Source organism: Haliotis asinina, chromosome 10 (genome assembly GCF_037392515.1).
Source record: "Haliotis asinina isolate JCU_RB_2024 chromosome 10, JCU_Hal_asi_v2, whole genome shotgun sequence".
Lineage (NCBI taxonomy): Eukaryota > Metazoa > Mollusca > Gastropoda > Lepetellida > Haliotidae > Haliotis > Haliotis asinina.
Window position 1 is genome coordinate 32,450,373 of NC_090289.1, and position 25,650 is coordinate 32,476,022.

Consider the following 25,650-nt stretch of genomic DNA (forward strand, 5'->3'; position numbering starts at 1 on the left):
AGTGATCAACATAATGAGCATAGATTCTAAAATTGGGATATGATGAAATGTGTCAGTGAGTCTGACCACGTGATCCCAATCGGATGCATGGGTTATTGACGGTTAACTTTATCCTGGATCTTCATGGGCCTGTAATAATGTGTTATTAACTGAACTAGGGCCCTGTTTCACAAAGCTCTCGTAAGCCTAAGACCTTGTAAATTTTCTCGTAGCATTCATACCTCCTATACTGTATCATAGGAATTTGGAATGCTATGAAAAAAGTTACGAGACCTTAGGCTCACGAGAGTTTTGCGAAAGGGGGCCCTCGGGGAGAAGAAATTTCTATAAGACTTGTATAATGCTGATAGAAATATCAGTTCGATCAAGTGTTCAGTCTCTTGTATGGTATTAAAACAGAACAAGAACTACTTCAACAGTAAAGAACTCGAGGAACTCACTAATGTCAACAGCCAATGAGCAGTGTGAGAAATGTGATTCAAAGCACAGCGTTTTCCCTAAGTGTATCTATTTTTTACCTTGGCATCAATTTTATGATATTTTAGCATGATATGATTTTCTAGTATTTACTGTTTTTGTAGGCAGTTGTCATAATTTGAATTTGATTTAACATTGTTATGTTCATTTGTTTTTTCCTGTATCATGAAATATGTTTGATTCTATTTTGACTTGACTGTTTCTTCTTCAGATTTTGGATGACAGAAGATACGTCATAGATTATGTAAGTACGCTAATATTTTTTATCAGTCATCCTTTTAAGTCAGTCTTTTCACAGTTTCTCTCAAGAATTTCAAGAACTGGTGGGGTAGTCTGATGGTTAAAGCATTTGCTCATCATGCTGAAGACCCAGGATCAATTCCCCACATCTGTGAAGCCCATTTCTGGTGTCCCCTGCTGCACTATTGATGGAATATTGCTAAAAGCAGCATAAAACTATACTCATTCATTTTCCAGTCAATCTTTTCACAGCACCTCTCATGTCTGAGCTCAAGGAGCAGACATGGTTGCCAGAATATCAAATACAGGAAACAGTAGACCACAACTGTCTATTTTTGGAATCCGGGCAAGTACTGATACTTGTCCTGAGAGGTGACTGATGAAGGGGACTGAGTGATTAAAGTAGCTGCTTTGTATGTCATTCATTGCAGCCTGATGGGTTAGTACTACTTTGTCACAATTATAAATGGCTTCTTGTGGTTTGAATATCCCACTGACTTCTGAAATAAACAGCTTTCATTCACTAAAGTAAGGTATGGACAGTTGGGTTGGATGGTAGTTGAATGTCATCATGCCAAAAACCAGTGTTTGATTCCCAACATTGGTGAGTAAAATATGAGAACCCATATCTGGTGTGCCCTCTCTTGCTCACTCAGTACATGACTGTTTTGGACCAGTTTAGTTGGTGTTTGCGTATCATGCTGAAGACCTGGGTTCAATTACCTACGTGGGTATAATAAGTGAAGGGAATTTCTGTGTTGCTCAAACATATTATTACAGGAATGTTGCTAAAAGCAGCGTAATACCATATTCACTCAGTCTTCACTGTAGGGACCAAGTGTGGATTATTCATGCACATTGTGGTAGAAAATATCTCAGTATCCCTAAAAGAACCGGAAGAGTATATGTTCCATGCATAATAGAAAGACCATCAATGGCTTCAGTGATGATTTTACATATCTTAATATTGATGTGTTTATCATGGAAATTTAGTATCCAGTATAACCCCCAGTGTAAAGTACTTTAAAAAGTTAAATGTTTTCCCACTCTAGTTCAACAATCAGTGAGTGAATGAGTGAGTTTTGTTTTACGCCACACTCAGCAATATTCCAGCTATATGGTGGCAGTCTGTAAATAATCAAGTCTGGACCAGACAATCCAGTGATCAACAACATGCGCATTTGGGAACTGATGACATGTGCCAACCAAGTCAGCGTGCCTGACCACCTGATCCCGTTAGTTGCGTCTTACGACAAGCACAGTCGCCTTTTATAGCAAGTTGGTGTTAGGGTTAGTGAAGGCCTGTTCTACCCCGGGACTTTCACGGGTCTCAACAATCAATGACTTCTGTGATGATATTATAAATCTTACGATTGATCTATTTGTTTATGGCATTTACTGCATCAAGAATTACCCCTGGTGTCAGGTCCTTCAGTAAGTTAAATGTTTTCTCACTCCAAACCTTTCCAGCTTTTCCAATAATAATTTTCTAATAGATGTTATCCGATTTAATCACTTGAGGCAATACATCTTGCATTGTAAACTCTGACTTGAAAGAATATTGAAAGGAGCAGTGATAACAATCGGGAAGCTGATATTGATGGAAGCCAAGCTTCTGAAAAGCAAATTTGTCTTTCTTTTTCTGAGGTGCATCAATAACCACGAAAAAAAGCATTACGTCTGAAGAGAGCAATCAGTAGCTGCTAAGTGTGTCAGTTACGCTGCATCACTGTTGACTAATTCCTCTCATCACTGGATCACCCATGATCGGCAAATCAGGATTGGTTAAAGGAACCGCCTTGTGCCTGCACGGCCTCGTTTGACTAATGGGAAGGCAGTTTTTCAAGCAGTTCAAGTTTGTCAGTTTGTGGAGTTGAGGGCAGCATAGAAATACTGCATCTCTCCTTACGCTTCAGTTAACGTCGAATGTGGTGTTAGCGAATTGACATTTGTGCTGGCTTTGGAAAATGACAGAATAATTCTTGTGATCTTCAGGTCTAATGTTTCACTTTAAATGTGCTGCTTGACATAATTGCTCTTTTCAATTAGGAAAATGGCAGACCCTTCATGAAAAACATGTCTAGATGTTGCATTTGAAGGAAAGTGGAATCAGAAATGGAACCTTCAGTGGAGGAGATGATAAACTTTGTGTGTAGATGTGGAACATTTATTCTAGTTTTCATAATTTCACTTGCTTCAGTTCGTGGATATGGTCTGCAACTACAGACCAGGATTCCTTAAGACAGTGGGCAGTGATATAGGGTTACTTTGTGTTTGAATCTTGGGTTGTCTGTGCCATGTCCTTGCTTGGTTTCAGTTTCATACAGGAGACCTGTATCATCGCAGACTTACTCGGATATAACCATAATAAGTCAGAGAGGCCTGGAACACAACTCAATCACTAATTTCTAGACATTATGCTGTGATGTCTCTAAATTTTCTATAACTGTGATGGTTTGGATTGGAATTGATCTTCAGTAACCCAAACTTGTAAGAGGTAACTAATGGTATCAGGTGTTAAGGCTCACTGACTTGGTTGACACATGTCACCTAGATTGTCTGGTCCAGACTAGATTATTTACAGACCACTGCCATTTAGCTGGAATATTGCTGAGTTAAGCATAAAACTAAACTCACTCACCCATTGGGATTTCCAGATTGTTACCAGTATATGTGTTCCGCTGAGCATCTCCAAACTACTGCTCAATCATTAGCTATTCAGGAAAATAATGTCATGTCTGAGGATTAATGATGGGGAATTTATGAGTGCTACCAGCTGAGGTGAGTGACTTTAGTTTTGGATGGTACTCAGCAATACTCCAGCTGTACAACACTGGCCTGTAAATAATTGAATCTATACCGGACAGTCCAGTGATCAACAGCATGGGCATCAATCTGCACAATTGGGAACCAATGACTTGTGTCAACCGAGTCATCAAGCATGACCACCCAATCCCATTAGTCGCTTCTAACGATAAATAGATTAAAATCATTGAATAACCTAAGTTACCGTTTGAAAGTGGATATTAGTACATTGTACAGATTGCCTGAAATGATTGTTGAGGTTGAATTCTGGAGATTTTAGGGGTGCTTCCAGTAGTGGTTACGTTACACATCAACAGCTGATTGAAACAGACTTCCCAAATGATTTTTACACCGACAGACTATAATACAATCCAGGTTTGCATAGGCTAAACATGTTTCAACCTACGTTTAGCTCACATTTGATGAAAAGGTTATTTCTGACAATGACAGATCCTTTTCCTCTGATGATAAGAAGATTAGAAGTCTCATGGGTGTAAGCTGTCTTACATCAGTCAATTTCGGATGTAAGGTAGTCTGACAATGGCAGAACTTGGGCTTGATTGAAACCAGTCCTAAATCCAGATCAGAGACAATTATTATATAAAGTATGTAACTTTCATAGTCATACTGGTAACTTCAAATATGTCATACTTATGTTTGCTAGTGATATCATCAGACAGCACTGCCCTGAAATTAGCGTTGTTCATGGACTTGGTGATGCAATCTTCAAGAAGATAACAGTCTACAGTAGACTTTGGTTATAACAAACAAATGTCAACTAATTTTAAGAAATTAATACAATATACAGTGGATCTGGCAAAAATTGCTGGTATTAAGGATGTGCTGGTTAAGATAATGTGTGCTGTATGGATAGTATGACTGAATTCTCTGCTTTTTCAAAATGTCCGAAATTGTTTGCCTGCCAATTGGGTAATTACTTTCATTGGATTAATGTATAATACAAGTGACATGTGTCACTCGCCAATTTGCAGCATCAATGATCTTAAAGCTGTTTGTAATCCACTGTGTTGTTCAAACAGGGTCTGCCTGTCAGCACGACAGCAGAGATACCAGATGCTGGTTTAGAGACCCTTAATTACTTTACAAACAGTCATTTGTCAATTTGTTGTGGCGAAATACGGAACAGACTGATGTCAAATTAGAGGGTCTCATCAGGACGACATCTGGAGATTGCGTGATCATCTTGGTTGCCAGAAATCATCATATCCCAGTTGTGTAGATCAATTACTGGACTGTCTAGTCTGTGACAGTAATCAACACATAAACACACAAAACAAAGAATTTTGTAATTGTTGAAAAACAGATGTCATTGTTATCAGTATCTTCAGAGTTGAGGATTATACATCTCTTAATGTTTCATGCCTTCATCTGACAAAACTCTCAGAATAACGGCTACTTCTTTGAAATCTTGTCCTGAAGGTTGGTGCCAATTTTGCTGCTTTGATGTGCACAAGGTACAGAGGCAGGTTGCAGGCAATACCATGATGAACCAATATTATTACAAGATAACAAAGTATCCATGACTTTCAAATAACAGGAATTAACCTTTGGTAATTCTTGTTAACTCAGATTACATAAACAAATGACTTTTGGGTAAGAGTTGAAAAATCAAGAGTTATTAGATACAGCATGATGTAAGTGTGTATGTTGTTTATTAGATCAGCTTTTAAAAATTGCTATGCTGTCAAGAAAGAAGCGCAGAAACTGGATTTAATTTTGTAGGCGACATCGAATACCTTAGAGGGATGTCTACTGCCGTGCTGTTGAATAGCTTGATATATTTATTTCCGAGTTAATTACGTTGACTTTTTGCGCCAGTCACATTTTCATTTAAAGACCTTGGTGCCGATGTGCGCTTGTTTCAACAGTGTAGTCAAGGGAATGGAAAATTCTGTATTGAAGATTGTGTTGGGAGGCTGCAGCTGATAACGTGAAACAGTTGTCCATAGTTGTCTCCTGGTTGGAAAGAACATATCTTTGATGTCCTATAAATACTGTAGACATTGGTTTTTCTTCTTGATTCATTGTTATGGCATCACTGATAACAAGAAAAAATCGTTTCTGTAGTGTTATCATCCCTGGATGAAAAAGGGTTACCTTGAGCTAAACACGATTTTGAAAATCACCTGTGACAAAATTGTTTTCTTGCAGATCTGACGAAGTTTTTTTAGAAGCAAGTGTTAACTTGACAGAAAAGATCTTGCCTTACTGGTGCTTCAGTTTTGTCTGCAGAGTAGCATCCCTTTTCTGTAACAGGATCTGCTATTCATATGTTTGAATCCCACATTCATCCTGATTATGTTCAGTTAGTGAGTCTTTTGTGCCAGTCATGGACATATTACAGCAACATCATGGTGGGGAACATAAGAAATGGGCTTAACACATTGTATCCATGTGGGGAATCAGAATGATTATGGTCAGCATATGATCAGAGACAATTTGGGACCTTTGTAAATCCAACTTAAGACTCTGGATACTTGATGGTTTGCTTGCCGTTACTAAGGACAAAGCCACTACACCACATCAGTGCAATGTTTGGAACTCATTCCTGGTATCTCAGTATAACAGTTTAGTTCAGAATTGTCAAAAGTATAAGAAGACCCTAAAACTGAACTCCTCTATCTTGAGACCTGGACAGTTGACATAAGACACAAGATACTTGATTCTTTAATTCCAGTTTGTTTGTTTTTTAATTCTTAAGCCTTCTATCAACTTCAGTTAGCTCATTATTGATTTTTGTTGTTAACATTTCATATCTTGACTAAGGTTTCCTGAAAGCTAAATTGTCAGAGTAGGATCTCAAACTCAGTGAAAAGAGTACCTTAGAAGGAGTTGTGACATAATCCACCAATGAGGACTGTTTGTTTTGCTGAGATCCGACTGATCTTGTGTCATTTCTATTTGGGGGGTGGGGTAGCTGTGGAAGTCCAGGGTTTGATTCTCTATATGGGTAAAATGAGTGGAGCAAATTCCTGGTGTCCCCACCATGATGTTGACAGAATATTGCAGCCCAAACTAAACTGATGTAATGTAGTTGCCAGCAGTATTAGTCCCTGTTTTGTGGGCCACTTACTGCATTACAATGAATTTACTGACTGCTGTGAGGAGACACTTTATTTTTCAAGCTCACTTATGTGTAAAAGCTTTGTACTGATACACATTCTATAGATCTGCTGAAAAAAATCTACTAAAATGTAAAATGTAGGTGGTGCCAATACCCTAACTCTATTACATCATTGCAGTAGTTCATAATTCCTGTACTTGCTATTATCCCATCATATAAAATTCAGATTTGCAGTCCTCATCATGATCCACTCTCCATAATCAGTTGTACAGTTGATAGTATCTCATGACAGTTGCTTGTGAAGAAACCTGGAAAACCTCACTTCCTGTGTACGACCAATACTCTTACTGACACACTTTAAGATTTTTCAAATCATCTTAAATGTAGAATAATATTTAGTGACTCCAACATCTGAGAAGCTCTTAAAAAAAGTACAATCATATGTTTTGAACATTTTTTACTAAAATAACATTCTTGTCCGTAAGTATTTTCCTTTGAAGAGTCATGATTCCATTCGCCCTGGATGCCATGTCATCTTAAGTCTACATGTGGTATGTTTCTTAGTCTTGAGGGAGATATTATTAATACTATGGAACCATATTACTTGTCCATATTACTTATGAAGCATATTACATGTATCTTTGATGAACGCTGATGTAATGAAGATAAAACTGTAGTTCTCTGATGCTCAAATATTATAATAATTGCTGACAGAAAATCTTTGGACTTCAACTGGCAAAAGGAGCGCCTGTGATTGAAGTCCTGATCAAAGCTGTGTTCAAGACATCTCTTCCACTGACAGAATTTGTTCCCGGTTGCCATGATTACCTGGCTCGGCATCTCTGATGCCAGTTGGAAATGTTGTTGGTTTTGCTGAAGAAATGAGCTGAATTACGGTTATCAGATTATTTAGAAATATGTTGCAAGGCATGAATTTAAGAGGGTTTCTTGGCAGAAAGGACATCTGATATCGGCATCAGGCTCACCTGGCGTCTAAAAACGCTGTGTTAAAACATGTAAAATATCAAATAATTGCTTGCCTGCTTGTGGGCTTGCCTGTTCATCTAAAAAAACGGAATCACCAGCTTAGTCACCTACTCACTCACCCATCCGCTCAGGTTACCATGGTAACTATGAAATGGACATGTGTTAAGGGAATGCATATATCAACTCTTCAGGCTGTATGGATAAAACGAACTTCTCTTCCAATCTTAGAGTAGTATTGTTTTGGTAGAATAGGCCTTGAGCAACCCATGCTTGCCACAAAAGGCACCTATGTATGTCGTAAGAGGTGGCTAATGGGATCAGGTGGTCAAGTTTGCTGACTTGATTGAAACATGTCATCGGTTCCCAATTGTGCATGTTGATGCTTATGCTATTGATCACTGGATTGTCTGGTCCAGACTTGATTATTTACAGACTGCCGCCATAGAGCTGAAATATTGCTGAGTGTGGCATAAAACTAAACTCACTCAATCACCTACACTACTTCATTCTACTATGGAGTCTGTTCTTCACAACTCTGTGAGGTATTTCTTTCCATCTTAAAACCAGTGAACAAAGATTAAGATGTACAAGTTGACTAAGGCAACCATACATTGGCATTGCTAATGGTTCTAGTATATTTTTAGTGATGCATAGTCTTCTGTCATTCCATGTCAGAATCTGAACAATCACATGTAAGCTTGTATTAAGGTCCTCTTTAATCCCATCCCTGGCACTAGAACCTCCAGCAGGTCAAGTTGTTAAATAAACTTCTCTGTTCTTCACTGACATTGACAGTCATGGACAAATCAAGCCAGCTAAATAAACTCCTCTGGTCCTCACTGACATTGACAGTCATGGACAAATCAAGCCAGCTAAATAGACTCCTCTGTTCCTCATTTACATCAAGTTAGACAGTTTCAGGAGTCACACAGCTCATGACAAGGACATTAATTTTATAGAATTTTCACAGCTGAAAGAAACTTTGGATTGGCATGGGGTTTTTGTTTGGATGGGTTATAATTTGTAATTGCCATTTGGTGGTAAAAAAATACTTTGAGGAAATTTGATAATGTCCCATCTGTTGTTGATCTATAGTCTGTCAATGAGAGAAGTGAATCTGATAATATTAGGCAGTTCATTTGCTCTGTGATTTTGCTGAGTTGTTCCTGTAGGGTTGTATGCCTATACCCTTCATGAGCCAAACCTGTACTTGAGCAGTGTGTGAAAGAGCCACTGGCCCACTTGCCCATGGCTAGTAAATATTCAGATGGGACTGAAAATTTCCACAGTCTCTTGTTTGACTGTTATAATAAACTTTAATATCATGTAAGATTATGGTTCAACAAAAATGTTTATCATATCAGAAGCTAAATGATGAAACCTATGTCATGCTGACAATATCTTATTCTCATCATGTTTTGGTCTGTTTCTACATGCAGATTTCAGGCTAATGAGTTACTTTGTGGGCAAGTTTCTGTAAGGCAACAAAATTTGGAAACTGTTTCCCACACTTTGTTTGAGTGTGTCACAAGATTTTTCTGCTGTTTTGTGAGGTGCAGAAGTATAGAAGTATAGTGATGTATAGTCGAACCCTGTTTACGCGGACCCCACATATTTTCGAGTGAAACCAAAACATCTGGATAACAGGGTTCGACTGTATCTGTATTGTACTGCAAGGCATAGTAATTTTGTTTCTTTGTTGATGCTACATTCATCAATAGTTTAGTTTTATGGCAATTTTATGTGAGTGATCAAAGCTGGACCAGACAATCCAGTGACTGACAGTATGTGCATCGATCTACATTATTGGGTACCTGTGAAGGTCACATGGTAGAATAGGCCTTAAGCAACCCATGCTTGCCACAAAAGGCGACTATGCTTGTCGTAAGAGGTGACTAACGGGATCTGGTGGTCAGGCTTGCTGACTTGGTTGACATGTCATTGGTTCCCAATTGCGCAGATCGATGCTCATGTTGTTGATCGCTGGATTGTCTGGTCCAGGCTCGATTATTTACAGACTGCCGCCATATAGCTGGAATCTTGCTGAGTGCGGCATAAAACTTAACTCACTCACTCACTCACATTATTGGGGTATGTTGTCATGTGCCGACCAAGTCAGCAAACCCGATCACATGACCTTGTGGTTGCCTCTACTATAAGCTTTGGTCTTCATCTCAATTCTAACCAGAATCTGCAAGGGTTAAAATTATTTAACTCCAAGTTTATATAAATGATCAAGGTCTGGACTAGACAGTCTAGTGATTAATATCATGAGCATTGATTGACACTCCTGGAATACAGTGATGTATGAACCAAATCAGTGAGTCTGACCACCTGATCCCATTGGTTGCTGCTTGTAAGCCTCTTACTACAAGAAGCATGGGTTACTGAAGACCCAGATCTTGAGGGTCAATCATTTTATGTTTAGTGAAGTGTAGTATCTCTTTGGTACAATGGTTTGCCTTTTCCAGACTTCAGTTCACATGTCTGTTTGTAATCTTCATTAAAAAGCAGAATTACTCAGAGAAAATTCTATTTCTACTCAAGGACTTCTATTACTCCTGTAATATTCAAGAAAACACTACACCATTTGTGCAGGGAAGCTCCTTTTGTGCCAAGTGTGGCACGTCATTGTTTTAAATGTTATACTCTCAAAGCGGAGCCATGTTCAACCTTGGCACCATTAGCACTTGGTGTTGTTAGATCTTTAGTGGTTACTGGTCCATTAACATCATCACATGACTTGAGTTATGTCATAATTCACGCCTTATCTGGGACAACAAATACTACAGGCCTCTCCTTCTCTAATTCTCTCTGATAACAGTAAGATAATATTTCCGAAGCATGCAAGCTCCCATTGGCAGGAGTAAAATAAACAAGGGAAATGGCAAACCTGAGTACTGCTTACATTTTTGACATCATTTCCCAAGAACGGTTCTTCACCTTTGTGAATGAGAAAATTACATTTACAGAATTCTGTTTGGAACAAATTTATGTCCGTACTTGCTGGCGCCATACTTACCTATCATGATGGTGGATGCAATCATCACATCTTACCTGTACTATTCTTGGAACTGATTGTTTTCAAAGGAACTCCCAGGCATTAAACTGCAAAAATGGGAGGAAAAGTAAGGTTTGGACAGAGGTGAAAATTTGCTCAACTTTCTGTGTAGAAATTCCCACTGTCTCTGGTTTTGTCATGATGTTTTATTCATTTCTGTTCCTTCGGATTAGGTTTATGTTGTGTGGTTTGAACTCTTTTGTTGAATGAGCATTATCTTGAAGTGTAGGTTCATTGACTGTTCTTTTGTTGTCCTGACAAAATGGATGTTTCCTAAAGCATACAGAAAGCCAAATGCCATCACACTGAGACGTATGGGATGTGGAAATGGGATCACACACAGGAGGGTATCAACATGTATAATATTTTTGTCATGTCAGTGCAACACTGAGTTCCAATAATGCTAAGTGGGGTAGTGTACTTGTTAAAGTGTTCTCTTGTCAAGTGACCAAGACTGAGGTTTGGTTCCCCTCATGGATACAGGGCCCATTTCTGATGTCTCTGTCATAATATTGTTGGAATATTGCTTATAGTGGTATAAAACCTCAATCAATCAAATCTGATGGATCATGTCTGCTTACCGTTTTATATTTCCTTGGTATCACTTATGTGTTACAGGCTTCGAATTTGTCTTAGGTATTTGTCCTAGGAATGTCGAAGAAGAGCCCAAGTAGATTGGACTTGATGGCATGACATCTTTTGTGCCCACTGTTGACAATATCATTTGTCTGGTCCAAACTTGTTTTTTTACAAACTGACATGTGTTTACACCTGGAAAACTACTCTGTGTGGCTTTAATGAGCAAATAACTATTAAATTTGACTGAACCTTGGCGTAATAATCAGTGTTTAATGTAACAGAGATACGATAATGTCTCTTTATAGTGATAAATGGTGACGTTAATGTCTTAATGTCAGAAGCATTTCATTGACCTGTTTGCATTCAAACAAACCTTTAAACAAGTGTTGATTCGATATTAACTGTGAAAAAGTGTCTGAGTTTAAACTGTAAACACACAACTTATACACATAAACTTTTGATTGTGTGAGAAGCGAGCCAAGGCCAGTGATTGCTTGTTTCATCATTGTGCAATCACAGACAGATTAAATCTGTTTGGAATTCCTGATTGCCAGCACCACAGTTGGAGTCATTACCTTTCTTGCACTAACCAGCCTGGAAGGTACACGTGATGGATGCCATGCATTTCGAGGTGGGTAAGGGTAACGCACAACAGTGCCATGGACCACAGATTACTGAAGGGCAAGAAATTCATGTGCATCTTTTGGGAAGGTGCCACACAAGGTTTTGGGATTCCAGGAATGGTGTCAGAGTAGGTGAAAGTCTTGTGGTAGGAATGATAGTAGCAGATGGTATGATACTACTTACCTTCATAGTGAGTCTCTCGAGGGATGGGCTACCACTGGTTGATGTTCATATCATGCAGCAAATGCTATAGCACTACTTACCTTCATATATATAAGTGGGCTGTTGAGGGAGGGATTACACCAGGTTGATGTTGAAGTCTTCTGGCAGGAATGATAGTAGATAATGTTATAGCACTAGTTACCTTTGTAGTGAGGCTGTTAAGGGTGGGCTTACCCCGAGTTATTGTCAAGTCAGGAATGGGTCTTGAATGACGACCACAGTATGATATTACAGTTTGATATATTCTGTTTTGGGAGTCAGTTTTGAGGGTGATATTATCCACAATGTTGCACTACCATAATAGCTTCATTAATGCTTAACCACTGAGTGTGTTTTTATAATAGACTGGAATACTCACTCAAATCACTTAGCTACCACCTCACCCACCTACCCAACCATCCAGCCAACCAGTAAGTCTGTCACTTTACTCACTCAGCCCATGGTGATGTGGGTTAGAATTGATCATCTTTAACTCATAGTTGTCGTAAGAGGCTACTAATAGGATCAGGTGGTCAGGCTCACTGACTTATCAGACATGTCATCATATCCCGGTTGAAGAGATTGATGTTCCTGCTGTTGATCACTGGATTGTCTCTTTCAGACCCAATTAATGACAGACTGCCACTATATAGTTATTGTGGAGGGCAATGTTAAAGAACCAACCAACCAACTTACTCACCAACCCATTCACTAAACCACCTCAACAACCCACCCTCCCACTCATACACACACACACACACACACGTAAGCTGTTGACGTAAGCTTACAGCTCCTAATGAATTAGCATTTGTAATCCAGGGTTGAACAACCTGATAAACATGTACATTCGTGCCCACTGGCATTTGAGCAGATATGAGCAGTCTCGTATCTATTCCAGAGCCAGCCCCCATATAGGGTCAGGGCATCAAGATTGCTTTGTGGCAACAGCCTCTGATAATGTTATCCCATAGGTACATACCTGCAGAGGTCCTTTTCTCAGTTCTTGTGAAAACAGACCAGGACCCTTCTGTTTTGTTATCTGTACATGAATAACTTTAGATTCCTTGCTTCAGCAAGTTACTTGCCCATGCTTGTGTGGAATCAGAACATGGCCTTCAACTCCATCACTCTGCTATAAGAGATGACCCATGTGGGATCAGGTGGACATGGCACTAAAAACATCTGCCTGAGGCTGTTAAGGGAGGGGAACACCAAGGATTGTTGTGAGTCGTTATGTAAAGGGTAAAACCGACCGAAGGGTTTTTATATTTCTTATAAACTGACTGAAGATATATTTTAGATGTAATTGTAATATTTGGTATTTACTGTAAACTCATCTGGGATGCGTTTGGCAGCCGACACCTTGCCTTTCCTTGCTCTGCTGCCTGCATTACCAATTTTGAGGAACATGTGGTTCATACTGGCAAACGAACTCATTCTTCACAGCGATCCTTTGTAGCCAAGTGGGTAAGACCAAACTAGAAAGCTATAGGTTGAAGGTTTAAACAATATATTGGAAGTTTTCAATGATGTGATATTTTGCGATCATATTCTGTGATAGCTGAACAAAGTTATGTCAATTTTCAAAACAAATAATAATTCAATGTCAAGGACCATTCCTCAGAAAATCCCCATGATTTCTTGGAGAATGCCTGTGAAACTGCGTGTTGAGGTTTACTCGGTAAGAGGAGAACCCTGGAGAGTCAGTAAAATGATTTCACTGGAGGTTTATGAGACAGTTTGTAGAAGGAGAAAGAACGGTTTTAAAAATGCTGCCCTCTTTCTTTGGTTGGCTTTCAATGGGTGTATTATAAAACCTTTTCTTTTGAGCTTTCCATTGGTGTAATATGACCTTGATATTGCTGAAGTTTGTTCCATGCTTGATCACATTCCAGCTTTCCATGTGTTTCTGGAACATTGCTAACTGTAGCATTTAACTATATTCATCCACTTCTTGATGTTAGGTAGGCTTGTGGTTAAAGAGTTTGCTTGTCATGCTAAATGCCTGGGTCTGATTCCCAAAGTGGTTGCAGTTTTGTGAAACCCATGGCCATTTCTGGTGTCCCTTCCTTGATATTCCCAAAAGTGGCTTGAAACTAAGCTCACTTACAGACTTGTTCTTGCATCAGGTGGTGAGACTCCTTTACTTTTTCCTATGTCCCCAGCATCAGGTAGTGAGATTCACTTTTTCCCTCAGGTGGTCAGGCTCATGGATTTGTTCCTGTGTCCCCTTTGATTGGATGTCACAGTTTGTTAAGCCAATTTCTGATTTCCCTGCCATGATTTTTCTGATAGTGGCTTAAAATGCAGCTCACTCACTGACTTGTTCCAGTGTCCTCCGACATTAGGTGGTCAGACTCGCTGAGTTAGCTGACACAATCTTTGTATCCCAGTAACATGCTCATGCCATTGATCCCTTGCTTGTCTAGACTCGATTATTTACAGACTGTCATTATATAGCTGAAATATTGCTTAGTGAGTCGTTAAACAACAAACCAACCAGCAATCCTATGTTCCCAAAGGGACACCAATAGAATGTGCCCTCGTCAATGTGTCCTCTACTGACTGAAGTGTCAGGCTTGATTAGTAGTGTTGATGACATGTCATCATACCTTAAAATGTGGATCAACTTAATCACTGGATTGTCGGGTCCAGATTTGATCCCAGTTGGACTTACGCAACATATGTCGAAAGTGTCACAGCAGCATTCAAGGTCACTGAGTGCATTGCTTTATGTTATCATATTTCAAATAAAAATTATTGTTCATAATATCAGTCTCTGGTTTGTCTGGTCCAGATTTGATCCCATGTGGACTTCAGCACCCCATTCATGTCATATGTGGCACAGAAGCAGGCAAGGTCACTGAGTGCATCGATGTATGTTATCATATGTCAGATAAGATATTTCTAATAATGTCAATCACTTGATTGTCTGGCTATGATTTGTTACGGTTTGCTGTTTTAATGATGGAATGTTGCTGAGAGTGATATTATCAGCACATGCACACTCATCCCAATGTATCAAGAAGGCTGCAAACTACACCATTTAGGACCCTTCATTCATTCAGTCTGCTGGTTGAGGCATGGGAAAAGCTGTTCGTGGATGTTTGAGCACGTCCCTAAACAAGCCACTTGCAGCAAGCTGAAATTGATGGAAAAAGGAAAACTCTGGCGAATCTGGCGATATTGGAAAAGTCTTATGTGAGACAGCTTCATGAGCCACAGCTGGTTGGAGTGAAGGAAGACTTTTGCTTGAAACTAATATTGATTCAACTAAAATGTCAATAATGCCCAGTATTTTTGAAATGCTTCGTAAACACACATTTTAGAACTATCTGGAAGTTTTAGTTTTTTGTAAATTCCATTACATAGTAAATTGCGACTATCATTTCCTGTGGTGGAAAGATCTATGATGCTGGTGACAGCTCAATGTCTGATACAGTCATTTCAAAGAAGTGGCTCCAAGTGATGGGAAACCTATTCCCGAACACTAAGCTAGTACCGTCTGTGTAAACAATGCCACTCTGATTGTCAAAACCAAAACTCATGAATTACGTCACTGTTCCTGTTGCTGTAGTAACCCTCCAACAAAGTACTAGCATGTCACAGAATGAATGTATGGTTTAACTTGTAGCTGATGAGATTGAGAGATACTTGAACTAGCTGTTGTTTGCTGCTTGGTTTTCAGGGATGATTTTTGCAAAGAATCAGACGGTCACAGCAGACGACACTAGCGGTGGCTGTCACAACATGATATTGGCTGTAAGGGTAGTATAATCATGGATAATAACTTCCTTATATTGGCATTGCGATTTAACAATTATTTACTATTAATGGGCATTTGGAGCCATATGATGAGCAAGTTTTGTCATGAAAAGTTTGTAATGACATCATCCATGTCATCACAAATTGATTACATAGTGTCATATGAACAAAAGGCTGCCTTTAGTGAAGTTCCATGATAGAGTTATCATTTCAAACATTTTTATTTCATTTTGTCATTGAAAATGTCAGTGAGGAATATATCGAATAACCAGCTTGAAGAATTATAGATTTTCTGTCCCATGTGAATAAATGCTGCAAGATTGTTGCCCAAGGCTCGGGATTCACACCATTCATTTAGGACTCTTAGCTTATTGGTGGTTCCCTGACTCTGTCCTTGTATTGAATCACACTGGGTGCTCCGTGTGCTGAGTCGGTGTTTTGTCCAGTAATTGAGGTGTGTTTTTTGTATTATAGATGAGAATACACCTTTTGTGTCGTGTCGACAAAATTAAGGACATTACAAGAGTACATAATTTCAAGTCCTGATGCGTTAGAAGTTGAATACACTTTGAGAATGTTTGAAGTAAACATAAGTAATATAATTAGTGGTGGACAATTGTCTTGAATTCTTATGTGATATTGGAATGTTTTTCTTCAAGATTGATGTGAACATGCTATGGTTTCAATAGTCAACCTAACCCCTCACACACTGCATTCCAGATTGACACGGAGGGTCTTAATGGATGTGGTAAATGATGACTTTTGCGGCTTGATGACTTTGTTAGTTCAATGTCATCATTCTGTGTCTGTCATTCTTTCAACACGTGTAGCGTGTAATTCCAGATTTAATTATTTGCTGACTGTCTTCATGAAACTCAAATCTTCCCGAGTGTCACGAAAGAAGCAAGCATACTGTCCTCCATTATGACAGTCTTACCACTGTTATGCAATGGGAAATCTTGGATGATAATGAAGTATGCAATTTCAGGTTCTTGTTTGCTGTGGAGAGTGGCATTTGTAGAGGCTATGAAGAATTGTTCTTTAGCAACCCAACCTGGACTTGTGAGGAAAGTAACGGGAAGGGATGGTCAGTGTCCCAGTCTGTCACTTAATTGATGAATGTCATCTTGAAGACTTGTGAAGATTTGATGCTCATGATGTCAGTCACTGGTTGACTTGTCCATATGTGTTTTGAGAGACTACCTGTTATGTTGTGGGAATAATGTTCAAAATTGTATTAAACAGTGAAAGCACATGCACCGAGTGAGTGAATTTTGTTCTGTGCCGATATTATCAATATTCCAGTAATATCATGGCAGGGGACAAACAGAAAAGTGCTTCACTCATTGTACTCATGTTTGGAATCGAACCAGGGTCTTAAACGTGACGATCAAACTCTTTAACCACTAGGCTACCTGACCGTCCCTCGCTGAAAGGAAGCTATCATTTAATTATAGCTGGATAGCAAGTCCATCATCATTGAAGCAAAGCTCAACATTACTCACGTAACTGTCAATTATTGTTTGGATAAAATAGGCCAAATCTAACCAACAAATGTTGGTGTTATTCAGTACTCCAAAAACACAAAGCAAATTAAGAATTCATGAAAATTGGTTTTATCATTTTCTTTACAACTGCAGCATCCATCAAACAGACAAACTCTTTTAAGCTAACGTCCATTCTTAATGTTGGTTTTCTGTTTCAAACGGTAAACTATTTCTACCCAAGTGATTTTTCTGAGTAAGTTTTGCCACTAAGGTGTTACCAGTAATATCTTACATAATTTGAATGGTCCCCAATTTTGATGAGGTGTTTAGTATTCTGTGACCGATATTAGGTCAAATAGCTTCATCTGGGTATGTATTCATCACACAGGGGAGAAACAGGCTGTCAATTACCTGGCCATTGGTCCCATGGTGATAGCTGCTTGTGGCGGGGCTTGGCTTCTTCGTATTCTCTGCATAATTAGTTTCTATCAAGGAAAGTTTCTTCTGCCAAGTCTTGGGAGACTTATTGAGATTGGTCTATATCATGTTAGAGTCACAAGTGGAATTGTGTCTGTCACGTGCCCTGCATTTTGATCAAGTCCTACGATTTGCTTATTGGAATTAAGTGAATGGCACTGATTTATTGAGGTGATTCATTAGACTTCTTGAGTGTGGTACTGGTGGGTTGATGGGCAGTTATTGATGATGTACATCTTGTTAATGAAGTAGAATGATTTGTAGATGATTTGGGTTTAATTTGGCAGGATTGCTATTATTTTTACTGACTAAAGTTAATCATTTCATTAAAGTAATACCTTTTCCTTATCGTTGATTGACACATTCCTGCCACACATTAAAACAAATAAATTCTGACGTGTTGATTTAAGGAACAAGTGATTGAAAACAATTGTTAGAAGTAGAGGTGTTTGAATTTTGTATGTCAGCTTGAAAGTATCACTATATATTCTGATTCGTCAGAAAGTCAATCATTCTGTATATCGCTAAAAATAGCTAGTATAACTTGGAATTAATACTTATGCACTAAATCAGAACTTGGTTGATCTGTTAAATGTGGAAATTTAAAGGTTTGCATCTTTCTCACTGTCCATCTTAACCATGGTGATCAAATAAATGTAACTGTGAATTATTAAGTTTGCATCAATATTCAAGAATTGACATTCAGAAAGTATTTCACCCTGAATATCAGAATATACGATAAGGTCCCTGATGATAATTTTAAATGTAATTTATGACAGGGGATGTTTAAGTGAAAGTGCAGGTCAAGTAGTCATCCTGCTTCTTGCTAATGGACATAACAGGCTTGGTCCAATGGACATGATGTCCAGTGTTGTATGAGGAGGTTCTTGTCTTGAATCCAGCCTACTGGCGACAACAGGATAATTTGGACCAGTGCGGATAACATGTTTACAAGACGTAGGCAGTGCATGGCTATAAGCACACCCAAATGGTTTGTGAAAAGGAGAGCAGATGTAGGCTAGTGCACATGCTTTGCATGATGATGTACTAGTAATTGATCCTACACACCTTGATCATAAGACAGGCCACACCAGTTACACTCACTACACTCAACTGCAGGAAACCTGAGGCCCCTTCACTCGCTATGGCAAGCACCAGTGAGGGGCACTCATACATGCTAATGGGGGCCAACTGTCAGGTCAGTGCTCAACAAATCCTTGTTTGCCAGTAAGGAGTTGAAAGGGTAATGCCCTCTGCATTGATGCCCAACCTGAGGCTGAGCCTTTTAATTTGACTTAGAGAGAAAAAAAAAGATGATAGTTTGATTGGTTGGTGTGTTGAGTAAAAAATTATTGTTAGTGAGCTGATTCTATTTTAAAGCTATGGCTTTGAATGATGTTGAATATTTTGTGATGAGCGAGTGAGTGATTTTAGTGTCGAACCACACTCAGTAATTTTCCAGCTATATGATGGCAGTCCGTTAATAATTCAGTCTGAACCAGACAATCCAATGATCAACATTATGAGCATTTATCTGCACTATTGGGATACAATTATATCATACCCTATACATGTAGATGGGCAAGGTGTTATCCCACAGATGTCATACTTGCCTTGTCAACTTGCTGATGGTGTTAACCACTTTTGTCATGTTGACAAAGCATCTGACTTCAGATCAGAAGGTCCGTGGTTTGAATCCCAGCGTGGGACATACAAATCATACCTTGTTGGAATCTTCAGTTAACACCTGGATGGTGCAAAATAGATTCACATACTACAGTCTGGGTATGCCTGATGGTTTGTAACTGTTACCTGTTTTTTCACACTTTTCTGTTACATCTAATGTAGAGTTAATGGATTTAATGACATCCTGTGTCAAATTTGTAAGCTTTGGATTCTTTTTATGACCAGAACTGGAACTTTCTCAAACTTTGCAGTGCGCCATGGTCAAATTCTTTTCCCCTCGTCTGATGATCCATACTCCTGCACCACAGTCTGTATCCCAAGTGTCAACATGTTAATTTGTCATGGTAATTGCTCTTTGATCTGATTTCTGCCTTTATTGACCTAACTGAATTAGGAAAAAAATGGACTGAACTTTCAATGTGGCTCCTGCCATGGTGATGTTTGATCCATTCAGTGTGTCTGTTAGTGGGAACATGTATTCGCCATCAGGGCTTTCATCACTGTCCAGGATTCCATGTGACCTTCTGTGCTGCTATGCCTGCAGGAAGGGGTCCCATTGCAGAGGACAAAAAATCCTATAATTGGCTAGAAATTGGAGGTGACCATATCCCATCAAGATTGATCTGCTTTTTAGCTGTCATTGTATGAAGAAGTTGGACTGGAAGTTGTTTGATAGGCTCTCACTTGGTTGGGATGGATCATCTTTCATAGCACTTAAAAAGTTCATTTAAAGTTTATTGGAATATTTTTTCTCTGAAATTTTATTTTGGTGCGATCAATATTTGAATGTTGGTGGATATTTTCTTTTTAATAGAACTTATAAAAGGGAATAAGCTTTGAATGTTGATCATAAGGTCATTTAAAGTTTCAGAAGTGGCTGTGATTGGATTTCATATTGTGTGGTTACAGTGTGAATGATTAAAAGTCACTTATTATCCAGAGGCATGGCTGTTTGACTCCAGCTTCAGATATTAGGCATGGTTGTCTTGTATTTTCAAGACAATGCAGGTTGTACCCAAAGCACTCTAGTGGTCAAAGATTCTGGGTTAACTGTTCTTGGGTCTGCATACATGAGTTTGGAGTTATGCTCTGTTTATAATTATTGACATGGATGAGGGTCAGAGTGATTGACTTTAGCACCATGACAGTTGTAAGTCTGTGTTAAGGAATGAGACTTATGATAATCTTAGGGGACTTTGTAAAATGGCACCCTGGAAAGATGTCCTACATCTTCAGGACTCGTAATCCATGTTATATTATAAGTTGTTCATTGGTCTCGAGGGGGCCATGGGCTCATGTACCCTCGAGGTTTGTTTGTGTTCCTTGAGCCCGCAGCTCAGCTCAGTTCAGCTCAACACACATCACCTCTGTCGGGCATTTTGGTCGAAGTGATTTTGACCAGCCCTTGATTTTGAGTGTCAGCAAGTTGGTGAAAATGTTCAATCACAGCATCTATTTGCATAAATGAACAAGATGATATTTTTAGTATTGAATGTCGGATGTTTTTGCTCTTGAGTTGAAATGATAGTTGTTTTTCACTGCACAAACATTCAAATGAGTCATGATTTAGCGTCAGAACTGGTTTATCTCCTGTGTCGAAAATAAAACTAGATGGTAAACAATGTGAAGGAAAATTTGTCAACATGTTGGACAGTCCAAGCCAAACAGATGAGCATCTTCATCTCTTTGGGTCGGGCCATAAATGTTTGTGTGTTTGAGGCCAATGCTCCTTCCCCATCAAATTATGGTTCAGTCATCCACACCATATCCATGCTTGTTCACTCACTTATGCACTTTGATATTGTTATGCATTTATGTATCATTTGAGTCTTAAAAGCATTTCTCTGTTCCCAGAATGCTGATGAATCCATTTTAATGAAATATAAGGATGCCGGATTCTGCGACAAGTTCCCAGGTTAATTGCTCTTGGTTTTGAAATTTTGAATTAAAAAATGCCTCCTCAACAGAAATGAAATTCACTTTAAGACTTTTTGTTCATTAGTGATAAAGTGTTTATGATAATTTTGTGCACTTTGGAAATGCTCAGCTGCAATTGGCAGCACAAATTAATGTTGCAAACATGTCACAATTACATTTGAGCCTTGCCTTTGATATTTGACAACTAGTGCATTATTGTATTATTTGAAGAAAACCACTTGGTTATCACCTAGTCAGTCCGGAATGGATGTCCAAATTGGCTTCCAACTGAATTGCAAATCGCTTTCTCCTGTGCTGAATTTAAATTCATGAAACAAGTTACGGCGCCTGTGAAATCACCAAGAAGAGGAGTAAAATGGAATAAGCAGATAAATCTCTCATCAAAATATGATATATGTCTTTCTGCTTTGATGACGTTAAAATGTTCAAGGAAATGAGCATGATAGAGGTCGTCATGTGAATACCGTTCTTCCTGTTGGGGAGCTTCCCAGGAGGCACAGGGTGCAGTGTTTTAGGGGAACTCAATACACAGCCCTCCATGATGTCGCACAGGTCATGATTTAACTCTTACTCCACCTTAGGGAGATTGAGTATTTAGTGAAAGATATATTCAGCCCATGAGTCATCAGAACTGCTTTATGTATTAGTTGATAAAGAAATAATAGTGGATTCAATCAAAGGGCGATGATGTTTACATGATCGTGACTGGTACCATCAGATAACCATGGTAACTGGCCAATCTACATGTTATGCCACAAGCATGAATGTTAACATGGGGTGTGCCAAAAGTTACAAAGTCATCTCCATACATCTTTCTGCATGTGGGAGAATCACAGTCTGTACTTGTTTTTGTAGGGGGGGCATTTTTAAGCATGTTTTCAATGATTTGAGCTTTAAAGTATGCCCACCAATGAATCTTCTTGATAGAAATGGTTCTCATAAAATAATGCTCAATTTCACACAAATCCAGTAAATTTAGGTCACAATTTTTTATCTTTTTTCTTCCATTTAGCAATTGAACACTTTTGCTTTGTTGTATTTCATGCAACAGCTAGTCTTTCTTGTCAATGCTGGGCAGTTGGGTAGTCAAGTGGTTAAGTGTTCGCTCGACTTGCATCCAGGTTCGATTCTCTGCGTGGGTACAAACCCCATTTCTAGTGTCCCCAGCGAAGATATTGTTGGAATATTGCTTAAAGCCGCAAAAAAATACACTCACTCACTCAAAGTGTTTTATGTCTCTATCTCTTCAGACAGTTGTCAGTGAATAGATGGGTCAGTTGTCCAAGGTGATCGACTAGGCAGACTTGGGCAATCTGCAAACCTATCTTAGCTTCTTTGAGTGGTACTTTAAAAGTTCAGAAGTATAATGAAGGCAGACTTTATGGATAACAACTTCTTTGTTTTGTGAGTGCAATGTTTCGATACTGATCACTGTTTTGTTGACAAGCAGCAGTGCAAGAATCTGCATCAAAATGTTTTGCTTTCAGTTCCTGCTGGACAACGAAGGTACAAGAATCTGTGTCATAGCATTGCACTCATGAAATAAAGAAGTTGTTATCCATAAAGTATTCCATTTTGTTGTTTATATTATATGTTCAAATTCCTATTCATTTTCATTTTTATAGGTTTTGTTGATTTCTTAGCCCCAAACCTGAACTCACCTTGAGCAGATCCACCCCATTCCACCTCCTTTGACTAGAGGTGAAAATGACTAGAGACCTCATTGAAGTATATGTTTCATGTGTCACGCACGCACACACACACACACACACACACACACACACACACACACACACACACACACACACACACACACACACACACACACACACACACACACACACACACACACACACACACACACACACACACACACACACACACACACACACACACACACACACACACACTTTGAAAATTCCTGGCTTACTCACTCATTCACTGACTCACTAACTCACACTGCTCACACGTTCAGCTGTCATGTCCTGCTATGTCTTGGAGATACTGTTATTGGATATTTGGTTGATTTGGTTCTTTTGGATGACTGCATCCATGAAAAAAATAGCTTCACTTGGAGCAAAATTAATACTGCTTTCCTCCTGATTGCTTGTCCTCCACCTTCAGTGCCTTGGGGGTATTTTTGGGGGGTTTCCGCCTTGGCGTGATGTTATTGATGTGATTATTGCATGAACTGAGCCATGCTGTAGCCTATTCTGATACCCCTATGATGAATAACGCGATCTGATGAAGACGACAGATATTAATGATCCATTAATGGTTAATTTGTCAGGGAGGTTTTACATTGCGTCCCAACTTGTCACTACCCCCAGATGCAATCTATATCTCGCTTGTTATGTTTTTCCCTTTTCTGTTAATTCAGACTATGAGAATTTGATCGAAAAAAAAAATAACTGTCATTTGTCAAGCAATAAAAATTTCTTTGAAGCTGTTTTGTGAAGGTATTTGATTTTGTAATGCAAAATGTATCACAGATGTGTTCTCATTTCAACAAGGATGAAGAATGTGAAGTTTATTATTTGTGAAAAAAAAGTCCTATTTTGATAGTTTTCTTGATTTTTCGAGATCAAGAACATGAATGGATAATGTTCAGGAACTTGACAGAAATGTCTCAGCTTGATTCATGGAAGACAGCCATGAAATATCTTTTTGTACTGCATTGTGTGAAAAAGAAGAGGTAACCCATTTGTTGGAGTGGCTATTTGCTTCTATAAACTAGTAAATCAAATTCTGAGATTTCTCTTCTAGTCTTCAACATGCCACTGGTTTTGATCAGACTAGCTAGAATTAAGGTAGAAAAATCCAATTTTGATGTGAAAACGTAATTTCCTTCTTGGGCCTCTGGGAAATTAACTTTCGGAAGCGTTCCGGTGCTAGCATACTCTTTGTTGTGGTTTTGTCATGGCTGAAGCGTTCAGCACCAACTGGTTGATGGATCCTGTGAACGGTGCTGTCACTTGTTGCTTTTCATTTCAGAGATGTAAGTTATTAATGAGAAAATTTAAGAAAACAAATGTGTAATTGCTACTTGATATCCTGTACACAGGTGATCAGGAAATCCCTAACAAGCTTGGGTGTTTCCTTGCTAAAAGCGTACAAGTTGGTTCTTGGTTCATTCAAAACAAGTTTAGAGGGCACACTTTGTACCTTTGTACTTACTGGGTTGAGTTGTAATTTTGCTGATTTGTTTGTTTTTTGTTATTGTCTCTTATCACACTGATTATTGGGACTGGTTTTGAGAAAGGCTGAAAAGTTTTGGTATAACTTATGAGAAAGGCACTATGCTCCAAAACACTCATAGAACGACAAGTGAGTGAGTTTGTTTTTATGTTACACTTGGCAATATTCCAGCTGTATGGCAGTAGCCTGTAAATAATCAAGATTGGACCAGAAAATCCAGTGATTACAGTTGGGATTTCATGACATATGTCAACCAAATCAGTGAGTCTGAGCACCTGATATCATTAGTCTCGCCTATGGTAAGCATGGGCTACTGAAGATCAGTTCCAACCAGAATTTTCACAGGATAGGATCACAAAGGTTCCTCATGCTCCATTAGGGTTCGATGTATGAAACCCCAATCTCTTTAACTTCATGGTGGAATATTGCAGGCATATCGCTTAAATCAGCATAAAACTTGCTCACTGGACCCCTTGCTGGACCCCCCTTGGACCACCTCCTGGACCACCCAGTGACCCTACATAAACTATGCAACCCTTTGTTCTATAATTGTAACTACTGGTAATTGTAACCATTCCATACAGGCTGATCAAAGTGATTTCATTCATCTGAAATGTAAAATAATAGCGACCCACCCCACCATTAAGGTACACTGTGATCCAAAGGACAGAGAAACAGACATTGAAAAAGGCCTAATTGACCTCTAGTAATTACTTGGGGGTAATTTAGAGAGTTACTGTCAAAGGAAGTAATTTCCTGATGAAATACAATACGTGTGTGTGCCAGGGTTGTGTTCTGAGCTGTGTACTCTCTTGTATGTGATTTTAAATCTTTATTCTTCATCAAGCCATAAAACTAGGGTGTGTGGCAATAGATAACCTCCCAGTTCAGTGCTGTAACAGGCTTCACTGTTAATTAGGAAGGGTTTCGTATAGAATTAAAGCTCCGTATCCAAAAACAAAGACGTCTATTTGATAGTGATTAATTACAATAAAGTAAGCTGGCCAGTTGTCCTTGTCACAGGTTGTAATTAAGTTGAA

General features: G+C 38.9%; 1 protein-coding gene across 6 annotated transcripts in view; it reads left to right on the forward strand.

Moving 5' to 3' along the window:
- Positions 1–25,650, forward strand: part of LOC137298154 (poly(rC)-binding protein 3-like) — a 351,152-nt gene that overhangs the window by 97,707 nt on the left and 227,795 nt on the right. For all 6 annotated transcript variants that reach the window (XM_067830277.1, XM_067830285.1, XM_067830289.1 and 3 more), the window contains exon 3: positions 689–721. The gene's annotated coding sequence lies outside the window, so the exon portion shown is untranslated. The remainder of the gene's footprint in view (positions 1–688; positions 722–25,650) is intronic.